Here is a 15,303-nt window from a genome sequence, read left to right as displayed (position 1 = left end):
TTATGCTTCTTTTTTGTGGATTGTGCTTCTTTTTCTTTGATGGTGCTTCGGATGGTGCTTCGGATTTACTTTTCGTTGCTCGTGCTTCTAAATGTGCGTCATCTTTGTTAAATGTGTGTTTTTGTGTTTTCAGTGTGTTGTGGGTCCATTGCGTGTATGTACTGGGTTTTCATTGCGTGTCCAGTATGTGTGTAGTGTGGTTCCATTGCGTGTGTGTACTGCGTTTTCATTGCATGTACTGTGTGTACTGTGTGTCCATTCTGTGTTCTGTGTGTACTGTGTGTCAATTGTATGCCCGGTGTGTCAATGATGTGTGTTCCTTTATTTTTGAATGTGTCTGTGTGTGTCGTTTCGTTAAATTTGCGTAGTAAAATCTATAGTGACTCTGAATATTTACTGGTTCGAAACCTCATGTTCTGAGTGATTTAAGGGATTGTTGGTTCCTTAGAAACCGTAAATTAATATATGTTCCGTTTGTTTAATTGATTGTAATTGCTTTAATGATATTTAGGTTTGACAGTTCGAAGACTTTGTCTTGTATTAAGGAAATATGTTATTTTAGCTATCGACGATGATGGTCATAAGGTTCGGAAATGTTTGGTCTATGTGACTGACTTTCTTCATGACCTGGTCTCGTGATCCGAAGACAATTTGCCTATACATATAGCATTTTGCATGAACGGTTCGGAAATATTTCATGCATCATTAAAAATATATCTAGTATGTTATGTTAGACATAGCGACAATATATTCAATTCATTGAACAGGTATTTTGTCTAGAGTTGTTTTATTAGAGTGAATGATTAATAAACTCCACGAAAGGTAATGGGGAATTAAATATAAAATTTATTTTAAACTTTAGTTTTCCTTATCACTGGCCGAGAATCACACCAAGGGTAGGAAATCTATCGTTCCAATCACTTATTTAATAAATGATTTTTTTTTAAATTTGAAATTTTATCTAATTTCTTGGTTAAACAATACACATTTCAAATATGGCGGACCTAACGACTTTCTGAAGGCTGATAGACTAGGAACCTATTCTGCTTTTAGGATTTTGAAATGATTTATTAAATAAGTTGTTTTTTTTTACATAAAATCAAATATTTTCATCGGTAAAGGTTCGAAGCAAGGCCAGGAATACATAAATTCCATCAGTATAGTAATGAGTGATTTATTTGATGAAATTTTAACATTTTCTAGAATTCAAGGCTAACTATTACGAATTTTCAAGATGGTGGTCATACCGGCTTATAGGAGGTTTTTTGGTTAAGAAACTATTCTTATTTTAAGACTTTTAACCATATTTTTTTGAAATTATTATTTTTTCACATATTTTTTTTTTCGTCGCCCAGGGATCAACTAAGAACAGGAACTAATGGAATAAATCAGTATATTAATTGCAAAATTTATTAAATGAATTTTGGAATTTTTCCCCAAATTATAGATAAATAAATACAGAGTTCCAAGATAGCGCTTATGTATCAAGATGGTGGATGCCACAGAAGTAATAAATGTTTACTGCGCTCTAGCGGTTGAAACTTAGTCTAATATGGCAGCAGTGCACTCTAGTAAACGTAATTAAGATGGTAGCCTCCACCAGAAGAAAACAAGATGGTGGATGTGACGTAATACTAGCTGGCGATATATATATATATGTCTCGGCATTAGTGGTGGGAGGTCAGTCTGTGGGTGGCTTATGAGGAGGAAGGATCTGTCACCATTTTTTATTTTTGTCCTCAGTGGGTTCGAACAAAGAACATTTGTGTATGTTTTATTAAAATTTTATTAAATTTTAATTAACTTTTTTTTATAATTATCGATTTTTTCCCATTAATATATCATTATATTTACCGATTTTCTAGATGGTTGTCTTAACGAAATGTGTAATGATCTGGAATCCAAGATTACTGCCGTAATGAAACGCGCAACTATTATGTCATACACGTCCAAGACGGCGGGAGTAACTAAATGAGCAAAGTTTCTAGAATCCAATTATTGGACCGTAACGAAATGTGCAAAAGTGTTTGTAAATATTTTTCCCTTAAAATTTTATTAATGATTTTCTATGTATTTTTCAAATTTTTCCCTACTTTCTAGCACAATAATAACGAGTTTTCAAGATGGTGGGCATGACATTATATTGCAACCGTTACATCGTTATTTAAAAGGGTGGTCATGTCATCTAAATTATGAAGTACGTGACCTCGGAACCTTAAGTAGGCTTGTAGATGCGAAATTTAAGCCTCATTACTGACTTTTCAAGGCGTTGGAATTTTTAAATACAAACGGGAAATCATACCTCAAAACGGGAATTTTTTCCTCGAAAATGGGATATTTTATGAATTTTGGTCAAGCTGAATCATTTTTGAGGAATTTAGACAGCAAAAATTACCACTGTGACGTCACAATTCAAGATGGCGGTCGTCACTACTCCCTACAGCCTGAAGCCAGGTCAAGGATTAAAATATTCATACTTTAATAATTATTAAATTATTTTATTTCACTTCTTCTGAAACCTCGGTAACATTTTAGTTAATCGCCTCCACTAACACATCAATGTTCAATTAAATATCTGCGTTAACCATTTTGTCCCAATAATTATTGTTTTTTTATACTTTTAATTTTATCATATTCCCTAATCTAAACTTTTCTAATACAATATTAACATCCGTTTGCTATTGTAAATTTACTCTTTTTTTACGTCAGGTCGAGTATTGTAATAGATAACCAGGATGTCCCATAATTTAAATTAAAAATGAGAGCATTTGGTAGATCAATTAATTCCGGTTCTAAATAAAAAAAGTGTTATATTATTCGAGTTCTAGACATTTTTTCAAAAGTTAGAAATACCCACCCACCCTCCAAAAAATTATGAGTCCGGTGGAAAAAAATTTTGCTACGCAATAATCAGCAACTATACTATTAAAAATATTCCAAATTAAAACAAAAACGTGCTTTACTCTTAAGTCCATGAAAATACTGGAATAAAACATGTATAAAAAATTTTTAATCGGGTTACTTTTACTATTAATAAGGTAAAAAAAACTTACTTCCTAGCTTAGCAGGTTATTGGCTTTAATTAAAGTCTTTTTAAATACCTTGCTAAGTAAGAAAAGTATTTTTTTTTACTGTATCACTTGTCAAAATTACTTATTTCAAAATTTTCGCATAACATTTCTAAATATAATTTTTTCCAAAAATTAATACATGTTTGATTAAATTTCCATTTTTGATCATATAGGTACTATTAATGGTTGTTTAGAAAAACTTTGTAGTCCCAGAATCATATAATTTAATGCAGGGTGGGGGTTTTAAAACTATAAATAACTACCATATCTCTAAAACTGAGTCGCTTTTGCAATTTAATTATTTTGATTTAAAAAATGATTAAATGGCTGTTTATATTCGTATTGTAATATTTATGCTTAAATATTTTAGCTTAACATGGAGATTATTAGGAAAATATATTTAATAAAATAAATTTTAAAATATTAAGTTTTTTATTAAAAAGGGTATTTATGTCTATATAATTATAAAAGCTAGGCAAATATTAAAAAAAATCAGAAAGATCAACATTTAAAGAGAATTTTGTTGCTGTAATAAATTTACTTAAAAAAGTTTACTTAAACTTTAATTTAAAAAATTTTACTTGATAAGGCAAATAAATTTATAAAAAATAATTTCTATTTCGTAAATGTTTGAAATATGAAATTCACTATAAAAAATCATATGAATAAATTAATCTTAAAGAAAGTTTTTTCATGAGATAAAGTATATCCAACCATTTTAAAGTACATTTAAATAACTAAATTAAAATGTATATTTATTTAATAAGGAGTCTGTGAGGTTAATTTACCAAATAAAATAAATAGTATTAAATGAAAAATACTTACTTCTTTAAATAAACCAAGTATTTCATATTCAATTATTTTTTAGATCACAAATATGAATGCTTAGTGAGCCAACAATTTCCCCCAAGATACAGTGTCTGTAAATTTTCTTCTGAATTAGAATGAATTTGATGTGTTTAACTTTCAACTTCATATTTTTAATGTTTTTACGTGAATAAATATTAAATTTATATACTATAAACTACAATTTACTTAACATAATATTTCTAAGAATAAAAATTATAGTGAAAATTATTTGTCTACAGTCTACTGCTTAAGGTTTTTTTTTAGAGAGGAAAACTGTTGAAAAACAATTAAAGATTGATTAAAGAGAGAGGTGAATATTTTGGCAGGTGCTGTACAGTTTAAAATGCAGTGTGAATAGATACGTTATTAGAGTATTACAGAACATGTTGTGTTGCAGTACCTTGCACATGTCGATGAAAACAAGGGACTGAGCGAGATTGGGCACGGTGAGTAGAGCTGGAGAAATGTGGGTCAAAGGCGCACTCAGCGAACCTGACAGTGCGACGGCTCAGATATCTGAGATCAGTTCATTAGACGGGTTTGTTTGGCGCCTGACGAGAAAGGTAGAAATCCAAACACTAAAAAAAAAATTAATTAGACACAGTTCCTGATAAAATACCACGAGATTTAGAAAGCTTTAATGGCACACACGAACACTCAACAAAGTAGGAGCCCAGGCTCCAGGATTAGTGCAAGTTTTTTTTAAGTAGCATAATATATATATATATATATATATATATATATATATATTCATTCATAGTCATATTCAATGACTGTTAATATTTTCTACCTATATTTTAACTAGCTGGAAAGATTGTCAGTCATAAAAATTTGAAAATTCCAATTTAGCGCAATTTTAACCCCTCTAACCAGGTGGCTTTGACAAATGCTCACTTGGCGAATGTATTGTTGTCAGTGTTTTTAATTGAAATTATCCTTTCTACCCTCGTTTGATGCCTTGGTGTAACTGTATAGTCGTTACCCTTTCTCATCCTAAGCTTGTTTCGCGAAAACATGAAAAAAAAATGGTTGTTTGATTACTAATGAAACACACGAATACCTGATACAAAAAATTCTAACAGTTTTGAATAAATTCCGGGTTTTTTTGCTAAAGTAATTACATAACGTGCGATGACAATTTCGGAGGAATTTCCCTGCGATATGTAAATGTTATGAAGATAATAATATCATTATAGTATGCAGGTACAGAGAAAAAAAAAGCTTTTTAATTAAACATTTTTTAAACTAATGGTCTGTTATTTGGCTGTAAATTTATATTTTAGATTTCTTAAGCACTTCACTTTTCATTGTTTTGATTATCATGCCGCAAAATATTAGTGGGTTTGCATGATTTCTTTAGAAAAGATTATAATCTATTTTAATTTAAAACATTTTTGAGTTTCTTTTTTATAGAGGCTGCAGAACAATAGTTAAATAAAAATTAAACAAATATTAACGACTTATAAATGCTAACCACGTTAAATAAGTTGGCTCATGGCGGTCAGCACAGAATGGAGTTTAGCAAAAGGTTTAAGGTACATGTTGTTTTATACTTATTTCGTATTTTTTTTATTTTTGTTCTTTCCCTCCTTTATTTTTAATGTGTTTATTACGTAGTGTATAATATCCAATTGCGATATGCATTTTGTTTCTTTTGAAACATTTAGATCTTCTAAAATTTAGTTTTATTTATAAGTTTACAATGCCAGGAATTTTTTTAAAAATAATATATATATAAAAATATATATATATAATCACAAATTACCACAGAATTTTAAACATTATAGGATGAAAATATAAAGATCCACGCAATGTCTTAAATAATACCTTCAGATATTTGCAACAAAAAATTAATACATAAATATTTTTTTTATCCCTGATAGCTAAGAAGAAATCCCTTGAACGTAAACAAGTCAATAAACCACAAATAAAATTCTCAAAGCTCAATTACAAAACACATAAAAAAATAGCTGAAGACGTTTACCTGTGTTTTTTTGTCTTATGCATATTTAAATTATGATAGTGACGATGCAAGAAAGTTTGATAAAAAAACATATGAAGTTGAAGAAACTGTTATTATTGAAAATAATCTAATAAAATAATGAAATAATCTTATCAAATTAGTTTATTGTCATCGGTCCTCGATAAATCTACAAATTTTGAATGAAACCTGGCCGTTTAAAGTGGGTCAAAATCGCACCCAAAGGAGTCGGTTACAAACATACAAACAAACAAACATACAGATGAAGCTAATATAAAGCGTGTAAAAATGGGAACGAGTCTTTCAACACTCTCCAGTGATATGTAAACATCTAACAAGCAAATTAGTAGCTTCTTATTTTTGCAAATAAACTCATAATACGAAATTAGGACACCAAATTGAACCCAAAAATTTTTAAAAGAATGTCGAGCATGATGAATGTATGAAAATTATTCATTTGAAGGGAAAACGGTAAAATAGTTTCTCTCTTTTAAAACCTCATATTGAAATGCCTATACGCATAGGGACGGGGTGGGAGGCCATAGCATGGCAAGGATTGAGGAAAGGTATTTGTTACACAACAACAGTATTCAATATTAATAAATTTTAACCAAGCCAAAAAAAAATTGATTAATTAATTAACAACAACCAATATGGTCCATTAAAGTGATTATACACACAGGAAAATTTCAAGTGAACGAGCCATTATCAAGGCCACAAAAATAGAGAACAAATTACAATTTATTAGTTACGCCGGCGAAACATTGTGCGGTTCCATTACGAACCATCAAAATGGGGCGTCACAAGGTAGACGCATAGAAAACAGCACAATTACAACCTTGTCAATATATAGGGAAAACATACTACAAAATGCGCGTTACATTTCGTTACAGACGTAAGTTACATTTTTAAAACAGATTAATGAAGTTACGTTTAACGTACGTCGACGCCTCAGGGGAGAACAGTTACCAACAAGGTGAAGTTAAATTAAGTAAATTTAAATTAAATCCAAATGTAATTTTCTAGGTGGCGATCGAAAGGGGATTTAAAGAAAATAGACAATATTTACAAACGCTTACATTATGGCAAGGGCCACCGCCTCACTCCAACTTACATTTTATTTCCCCCGAGGTCGCGTACGTCGTACAAATTTAAGCCTAACTGACTGACCACATGCTGGATTACAAAACCACTCGAGCTCTCGAAAGAGACTAAGACAAGACGAGACCAGACAAGCTAGACGAGACAAGACAAACAAGACTGAATTAATCAATTTCCACTGGTGTTATAGCATAGGTGCGGCGCAGCGCGCATGCACCGACCGGTGGAGGGGAGACGAGGAGCAAGCAAGCACACACTAGGAGGGGGAAGGAAGGAGGGGACGACGTGCCATCACCCGCGCTGACGCGTGGTGTTTGAAGTTGCGGCGATCCCGACGCTTCAATATTTTGGTTTAAGAAGTTGGTAGGCATACTTCTAACTTATCAGTAGAGACCTTCAAAATTCACGGATTCATTCGGTGATAGGCTAGAATTCAAACACATATACCTCATATATAATTTTGCTATTGGTTTATTGTTCATCCGGACTAATCTCAACCAGTTATAAACCCTCAACCAAAGAAGGATCGAATCACAGACAAACCAGCTGAGACGACTTACAAGTCGGCAGCCAATGAACTTGCGTTATTTGTTCGAGTGTACAGGGGTATGTGCAGTCTATCCTGAAGGCCATCGAAATCGCGAATTTTGCAGGTCTCTACTTATCAGTGTGCTAGCCGAACAACAGGAGTACCATTACACGTCACATGTAAATTACTCAACGCTGAAAGTGTGACATTTTCCCACAGACCGGAATTATTATCGCCTAAATTTTTAGGAATATACTTCCTTAGGCATGTTGAGTGTGACATTTTAGTATGCAAAAGAAACTGAATGAAATAAACATGCATTACACATCGGAAATTTAATAGGTTGAAAGTCCAATGCACCTGCTTGTAGAAGCTGCTATAGGCACGAGCCGACCCACGTGGGGTAACTTGCGCCTGTACATACTAACTTTCGTGAACATGGGGAAATGTACTAAGATCATTGGTGTGCCAAAGTAAATTTTATGGTTTTTAAATCATCCTTGAATACATTTTGTATATATGAATAGTCATAACAATATATTATAGCAAATTAAAAAAAATCTATAATTTGTTAGCCAATAAAACTGTATTGGAACAAACATAACGTCAAACTTATTTGGATCTTTAAAGCATTACCAACGTGCCGATATCTTTTCACAAATTTTCCAACTAAATTTTGCAATCCAATAGATACATTAAAATGAAATCAATCTTTAACATTTTGAAACACATATCAATTTATTTTCCTGGTTTTATGTCTCTTTCAACCGCCGATGGCTATTAACAGAATGACGCCAAAATCCAACATAAAAAACATACACTAACAAACAAAACACACAACAGTATATGGAAAATGCCGATTCAAGGACAGGCGCAGGAGCCAGGAGCCGGCGGCCATCTTGGATAACATCATCTAATCCGTATGCTAATCCATGCTAATTCGTATACCAATCTATGCTAATCTGTATGCCAGCTATGCTAATCCATATGCCAATCTATGCTAATCCATATGTTAATCCATGCTAATCCATCCGCCATTTTGTATTTCTATAAATTTCCACCAACTTCGAATCGTGATGTCACCATTGCACTTTTCGTCACGGCCGCCATCTTGGATTCGAATATTTTTTTCGAACTTCAACTTTTCGAAATTCGATGTAAACATCAGCCGCCATCTTGTTTCGTCTTCTGGAGGCCACCATATTGTTTCGTCTGCTGGTGGCCACCATCTTGTTTTCGTCTGCTGGAGGCAGCCATCTTGTGACGTCATATAGTTCTGTTGGTCACCACCAGGTAGTAGCAGGGATTATTTTATTTTTTTCTTTAACTAAAATATTTTCAGTGCCGAGGCTGGGATTTGATCCATGGGACGTGAAAACGTCCAGGATGTCGAGGTTAGAAGGCAAGCACCTTACCAACCAGACCACAAGACCAGTTGGGATATAGTGGAATAAATAATCTATATATGCTACGTACTGACGGCAAGTTAATGATAAATGGGGGGGAGGTTGTTTTTGCCTTCCTTAATGCATACCTAAGATGCCACATATGAAATTAAAATTATTATACAGCCGCCATATTTAATTCCAGCACAGACTACCAGATGGAGCTAAATTCAAAAATTAGTTGCCATAGGCGCCGCCATCTTGGTTCTCAAGTTGTCTGGTAGATGTCGCTAGTATCGCGCGCCAAATTCAAAAATTAGTTGTCAGAGGCGCCGCCATCTTGGTTCTCAAGTTGGCTGGTAGATGTCGATAGTATCGCGCACCAAATTCAAAAATTAGTTGCCAGAGGCGCCGCCATCTTGGTTCTCAAGTTGGCTGGTAGATGTCGCTAGTATCGCGCGCCAAATTCACAAATTAGTTGCCAGAGGCGCCGCTATCTTGGTTCTCAAGTTGGCTGGTAGATATCGCTAGTATCGCGCGCCAAATTCAAAAATTAGTTGTCAGAGGCGCCGCCATCTTGGTTCCTAAGTTGGCTGGTAGATGGCGCCACCGTCGCCATCTTTTAGTTCATATAATCGATACCAGATGATGCCACCATCGCCATCTTTAGTTCCTAGTGTTGCTACCAGAGCACGCCACCGTCGCCATCTTTAATTCTTAAAGTTACCACCGGAGCGCGCCAAATTCAAATTCAAAAACCTAGTTGGTAGTTAGCGTCACTAGCAACCATCATGACCGGAGAGGTGTGGCATGATGCGTCAAAGTATATGTACCCTTATGCGCATCAGACTCACACACGAAAATTTTCATTGTCAAAGTCCCTGAATGAATGCTTATAGGGGATTACTCGTTTAACTGTATATAACTATTAAGTAAATAACCTACAAGTGTTATGTAGTCAGTCAAGACAAGTCGGGAACGAGTCGAGACAAGTCTAGACAGTCGAGACAAGTCTGGGGACAAGACGAGACAAGTCGGTATCCTGTATTCACCAAGTTCTCCATTGCCGTCACTGCCACCCGGGTATCTGACGACTCCTTATTAATATACTCGTACACATCCTACCTCTATGACTTCTACAAACAGACTGACCGTACCTAATCCAAAAGGACATATATATATTACACCCACATGAAAACAGTTTATGTTCAATGTCAGGCGTATAGGCCAATCGTCTCCGAGCCATGATGTCATTAAAGGCTAACTACACGCACACACACATGTTGCAGCTACCCCACCACCCTTTGAATTCGATCTAACATAAAAATCACTCAAATAACACCAATGTAAAAATTACAAGTCTAAAAATTAAGTCATTACAGGACCGCAGGACCTTCTTCGTCTTTAGATAATTACAGTCATTTAGACCATCATGAAACTTGTATACATACTAAAGGACCAAGTGACCATAAAAAATATTTTAGTAACACCAAGAGGTTTTGAACTAGTAAATATTCAGTCACTACGTATTTTACTACGCGCAATCAACAAAAATGAAGCAACATCAACGAAAGGCAGCACATTTTGAAACACCATCAACAAAAAGAAAGCACATTTTGGAAGCACCATCAACAGAAAGGAAGCACAATTTGAAGCACCATTAACGAAAAGGCACCATATTTTGGAAGCACAATCAAAAAGGCAGTACATTTGGTAGCACCATCAACAAAAAGGAAGCACACTTTGGAAGCACCATCAACGAAAAGGCAGCACATTTTGGAAGCACAATCAAAAAGGCAGCACATTTGGAAGCACCATCAACAAAAAGGAAGCACATTTTGGAAGCACCATCAACAGAAAGGAAGCACAATTCGAAGCACCATCAACGAAAAGGCAGCACATTTTGAAAGCACCATCAACGAAAAGGCAGCACATTTTGGAAGCACAATCAAAAAGGCAGCACATTTGGAAGCACCATCAACAAAAAGGAAGCACACTTTGGAAGCACCATCAACGAAAAGGCAGCACATTTTGGAAGCACAATCAAAAAGGCAGCACATTTGGAAGTACTATCAACAAAAAGGAAGCACATTTTGGAAGCACAATCAAAAAGGTAGCACATTTGGAAGCACCATCAACAAAAAGGAAGCACATTTTGGAAGCACCATCAACGAAAAGGCAGCACATTTTTGAAGCACAAAAAAAAAGGCAGCACATTTGGAAGCACCATCAACAAAACGGAAGCACATTTTGGAAGCACAATCAAAAAAGGCAGCACATTTGGAAGCACCATCAACAAAAAGGAAGCACATTTTGGAAGCACCATCAAAATGACAGCACATTTGGAAACACAAGTAACGAAGCACATACTATTAGTTAAGCAAATATAAATGTTACCCCACATATGACTACCAATGTAGTCAATTCGGCAGCAAATCTAACCAATTTTCTCCATCTGTCTACAAATGTAACCCTGTAGCCTATGTATTCCGATCTTGGTGTATTCATACTGTTTATAAAGTTATGTTATTATGTAGCACGCAGGATGTATACATAGTGTTCGTAAGAGAAGTAAGGATTCGATATGTTTCAAGGGAAAGAAAATTTAATATGTGTTGTCTTCTTAACAAGCTACAATTTCTTATATGTAGCAAAATAGTGAATTTTAATCAAGTGTCATCGTTATTTTCATTTGTTTAAACTAACCGAAATTCTCAGCACATAACCAGTCACATGAAGTAATAATCTGACTATGGTGGATTATTACCCTAGAATTAGGATTAGCATAGATTAGCATGGATTAGCATACGGATTAGTATGGATTGGTTGACGTCATCCAAGATGGCCGCCGGCTTCTGGCTCCTGCGCCTGTCCTTGAATTTGCATTTTCCATCTTCTCACAACTATACAAATATCGCACGCATGGTGCAACATATCAAGTTAACGGGAATTAATATCAGAACGTTAGTACATCTGTGCATCTGTACATCGTGCGACAAATTGCGTGTAAAGCCTAAATCTTATGGTAAGAACTAGCAGTGTTATAAGAAAGCACTTACTAATGTCAACACAAAACATTACTAATGAGAATGCTATACTTAATATAAAATAATTACTAAAGGGGGCAATTACATAAATCATAAATAATTCATTTTACATAAATAAATAAATACAGATAACATGTGGGTGAAACTATGCTTAATTAAGTACCAAAGACAAAGTAAGCAGAGATTCCCCCAAATACATCAATTTTGATCACAATTTATTTATATTAATTATTAATTATAACATTTTAAAATTACTATTTTTAATTTGTTTCAGCTTCTCAAACATTATGGCAATAATACACGTATATTTTTAATTTTAAACACAAAATTAAAATATAATATTATAAATTTTTACAATATCATTGTGTTTAGTTTTGCTTACATTGATAGGCTCTAGTTTGTGACAGTAATTAATATAGTTTTTGACACTCCTTTATTAAACAATTATTTTTAAAGTGTCATTTATGATAAAATTATAAATATAAATCTTAAGCAAATCTGAGGTATAAAAACTGAACGGTCTAAAACTTATAAAAATAATTAATGTTAAATGTTTATCATTGGTAGAACGCCTAATGAATAGAGAATTATTTTAAATTAAGATAAAAATGTAGAATATCATGAGACTGAAAATTTTCATATAAAAACCTCGATGTCATTTTTCTGGTTATTTTGTAGTCTATTGGAGTCTGTAGCTGTTATTGAATTTATAATTACCCAGCAGTTTTCTAATTTTGATTAAATTAAACTTATTAATAAAGACAGTATTGAGCCAGATACTGTTGCGGAAAAAACAATAAATTTAATTAATTATAAAACTCTAGATGCACTTCTATGAAAATTATCCACATGGTGATAGAAATAAAGTTTGGTATCTGATATAATTACCTGATATTTTATTGGGTCCAGACGTTTAATTTTGTCACTTGCGGTTTAATGATTATGGCTAATTAAATACCGACGATCCCCTTATGAAGGTAATAAAAATTATATATAATATATATTTAAATTTAGTGCCATACTATTACTAGAGCACTATACCTGAACAGCTTAAATATAATGTTAAAGGTCTTCAGAATCATCTTTACTACGCATGGTTTTGTATTATAGCACTAAGTTTACGTTTGTGTATTTCTTTTTTCTTGCACGTCAAAAATCCGTTAGTAAAATACTTCCTACGAACAAACCTTGAACTTAATGCGCTTATTCAAAATGTTATATGTTACCAGTATATACAATTTATTCACGAAACTATATTATTCAACATGGCTTCAAATATATAAAGAAGGGAAATATTTTCATACACTTTTAATATAACGAACATGGCGCCATCTCTACATTTCAATTTTAACTAAGGATTTTCAAAATTGTAATGCAAATTTATTAAATAAAATTTTATTATTTTATGACTATAAACTAAAACATAGGTCTAAAAGGATAATGGTTCTTTTATAAAGTTAATTTAACACACCAATACGCTTAGTACATCCCCAGAGTTTCCCGATGGTGTTAAGGGGCCCGCCTCGTAAGGGGTGTATGTGTGTCAGTGAGGCGTGATGATAAGCGCGACGCTCGCTGGTGCTTCTAGCGCGGTGTCTCCTCCGAACTGGCGCGCAGTCTTCTCGTCGTCACAGGATAACTGTGGAATTTGAGCGGTGACCGTAACGTTATATGGCCGAGAAATGTAGTAAAGGTGTAATGCAAGACCCTTAAGTGCTTTGAAGAATCTGTACTGGTTGTTTTACGCCTAAAAATTACTCTGAAAACATGCATTTTAGCCATTTAAACTCATAAAAATACCGTTTGAAAACTTCTTTTGAAATCAACAGTACTTTTTGGTCCTCAGCGAACTCTTAAATTCTTTTCGTAAACAGACCCCACTCGGATATCCTGAGTAGTTTTGAAATAGCGTTTTTTTTCCTGAAGCTCTGCACACCGTATGTGTGCTCGGGTGGGCAACCCTTAATATAATATGAATGAATCATGTGGGTTCTCCTTTTTTTCGACATTTCTGAGACTTCACAGATGGCAGCACCGTTTTAACACATTTTGCGTTCCAACCAACTTACGTTTCACACACAAAATGACTCATACCAAAGTATATACTGAGTGCTAAGATGTTTACACATTAATAAGAAACCATGAAGTTTTAAACAGGCCATGAAAATAGAAATAACACTCCGCAACATTACCAATGTTATATACAAAAAAAATTCCTTTCGTCACAGCCTTCAGACGTAGGTAGGTTTTTAAGTAATTATTTCTTCTGAATATATTTAGGATACTTCTATAAACTTTTGGAACATTTTAAGAACTTATTGTACATAACATATTTATGTTGTCTAATATTAAGAAATGATCGATTAAATATATCCCCATTTTCTATACAAGGAAATCATTACGAACATTTTTAACATAATGTATCTAGCATTCAATAGTTTATAACGCAGCATTAAATAGCTTAGAAATAATTTATTATGATATGGCAACTACAGTGATTATTTATTTTTTCGACTTTCAAATAATACTTTTGATCGTCTGAACTAATAATGTGGTCGTATAAATTTTTTTTTTCACCAAGGTTTAAGATGATATTAAGATTATTTAGAATGAATTCAAACGAAATTGATAGTAAGTAAGTTTTGAAATTTTTTAAATTTCAATCCATATTTTTAGGGTAATAATTTGTTTCATAAAAATAGTCTATAGTTAGAAAGTTAAACAAAATATAAGATTGGATTCAAGAGTGTACCGGGTAGAAAAGTTTTATATATTTTTTCATTCCAACCCAAGACATTTTCAACCCTTTGCAATAATATTTTTTATTATAAAAAATTGTTTCAGACAAAAGTTTTGGATAAAAATTATTATATTTACAAACAATTTTTACGGATTTGATTGTGTGCCTACTAAGGGAGTTATGGATTTTTTGCAATATAACCCCTTTTTATTCCAACGTTTACAGTCATAGTAGGCCGTATAAAATAATTTCAGAAATATTTTGTAAATAATAATTAAGGTTTTAAAATATATTAGAATGAAGTTGATAGTATACATGGTACAGAAATTATGAATTTCTTAAAAGTCTACATTTTTTAACTTTCTTCAGCAATGGCTCATATTATAAAAAATTGTTTCAGACCAAAGTTTTCGATAAAAATTATAAGATTTACAAAATTTTTGAACAGATTCGATGGGTGTCCTTACTATGGGGGTTATAATATTTTATTGACTTCCAAACCTTGTTTTTTCCACCCTTTTCAGTTATGGTTGGTCTTATCAAAAATGTTTTAAGTCAATAGTTTTTGATATTACTGCTACGAGTTATAATACTTTCAAA

The sequence above is a fragment of the Bacillus rossius genome, chromosome 6 (genome assembly GCF_032445375.1).
Source record: "Bacillus rossius redtenbacheri isolate Brsri chromosome 6, Brsri_v3, whole genome shotgun sequence".
NCBI lineage: Eukaryota > Metazoa > Arthropoda > Insecta > Phasmatodea > Bacillidae > Bacillus > Bacillus rossius.
This window is presented reverse-complemented; position numbering follows the sequence as displayed.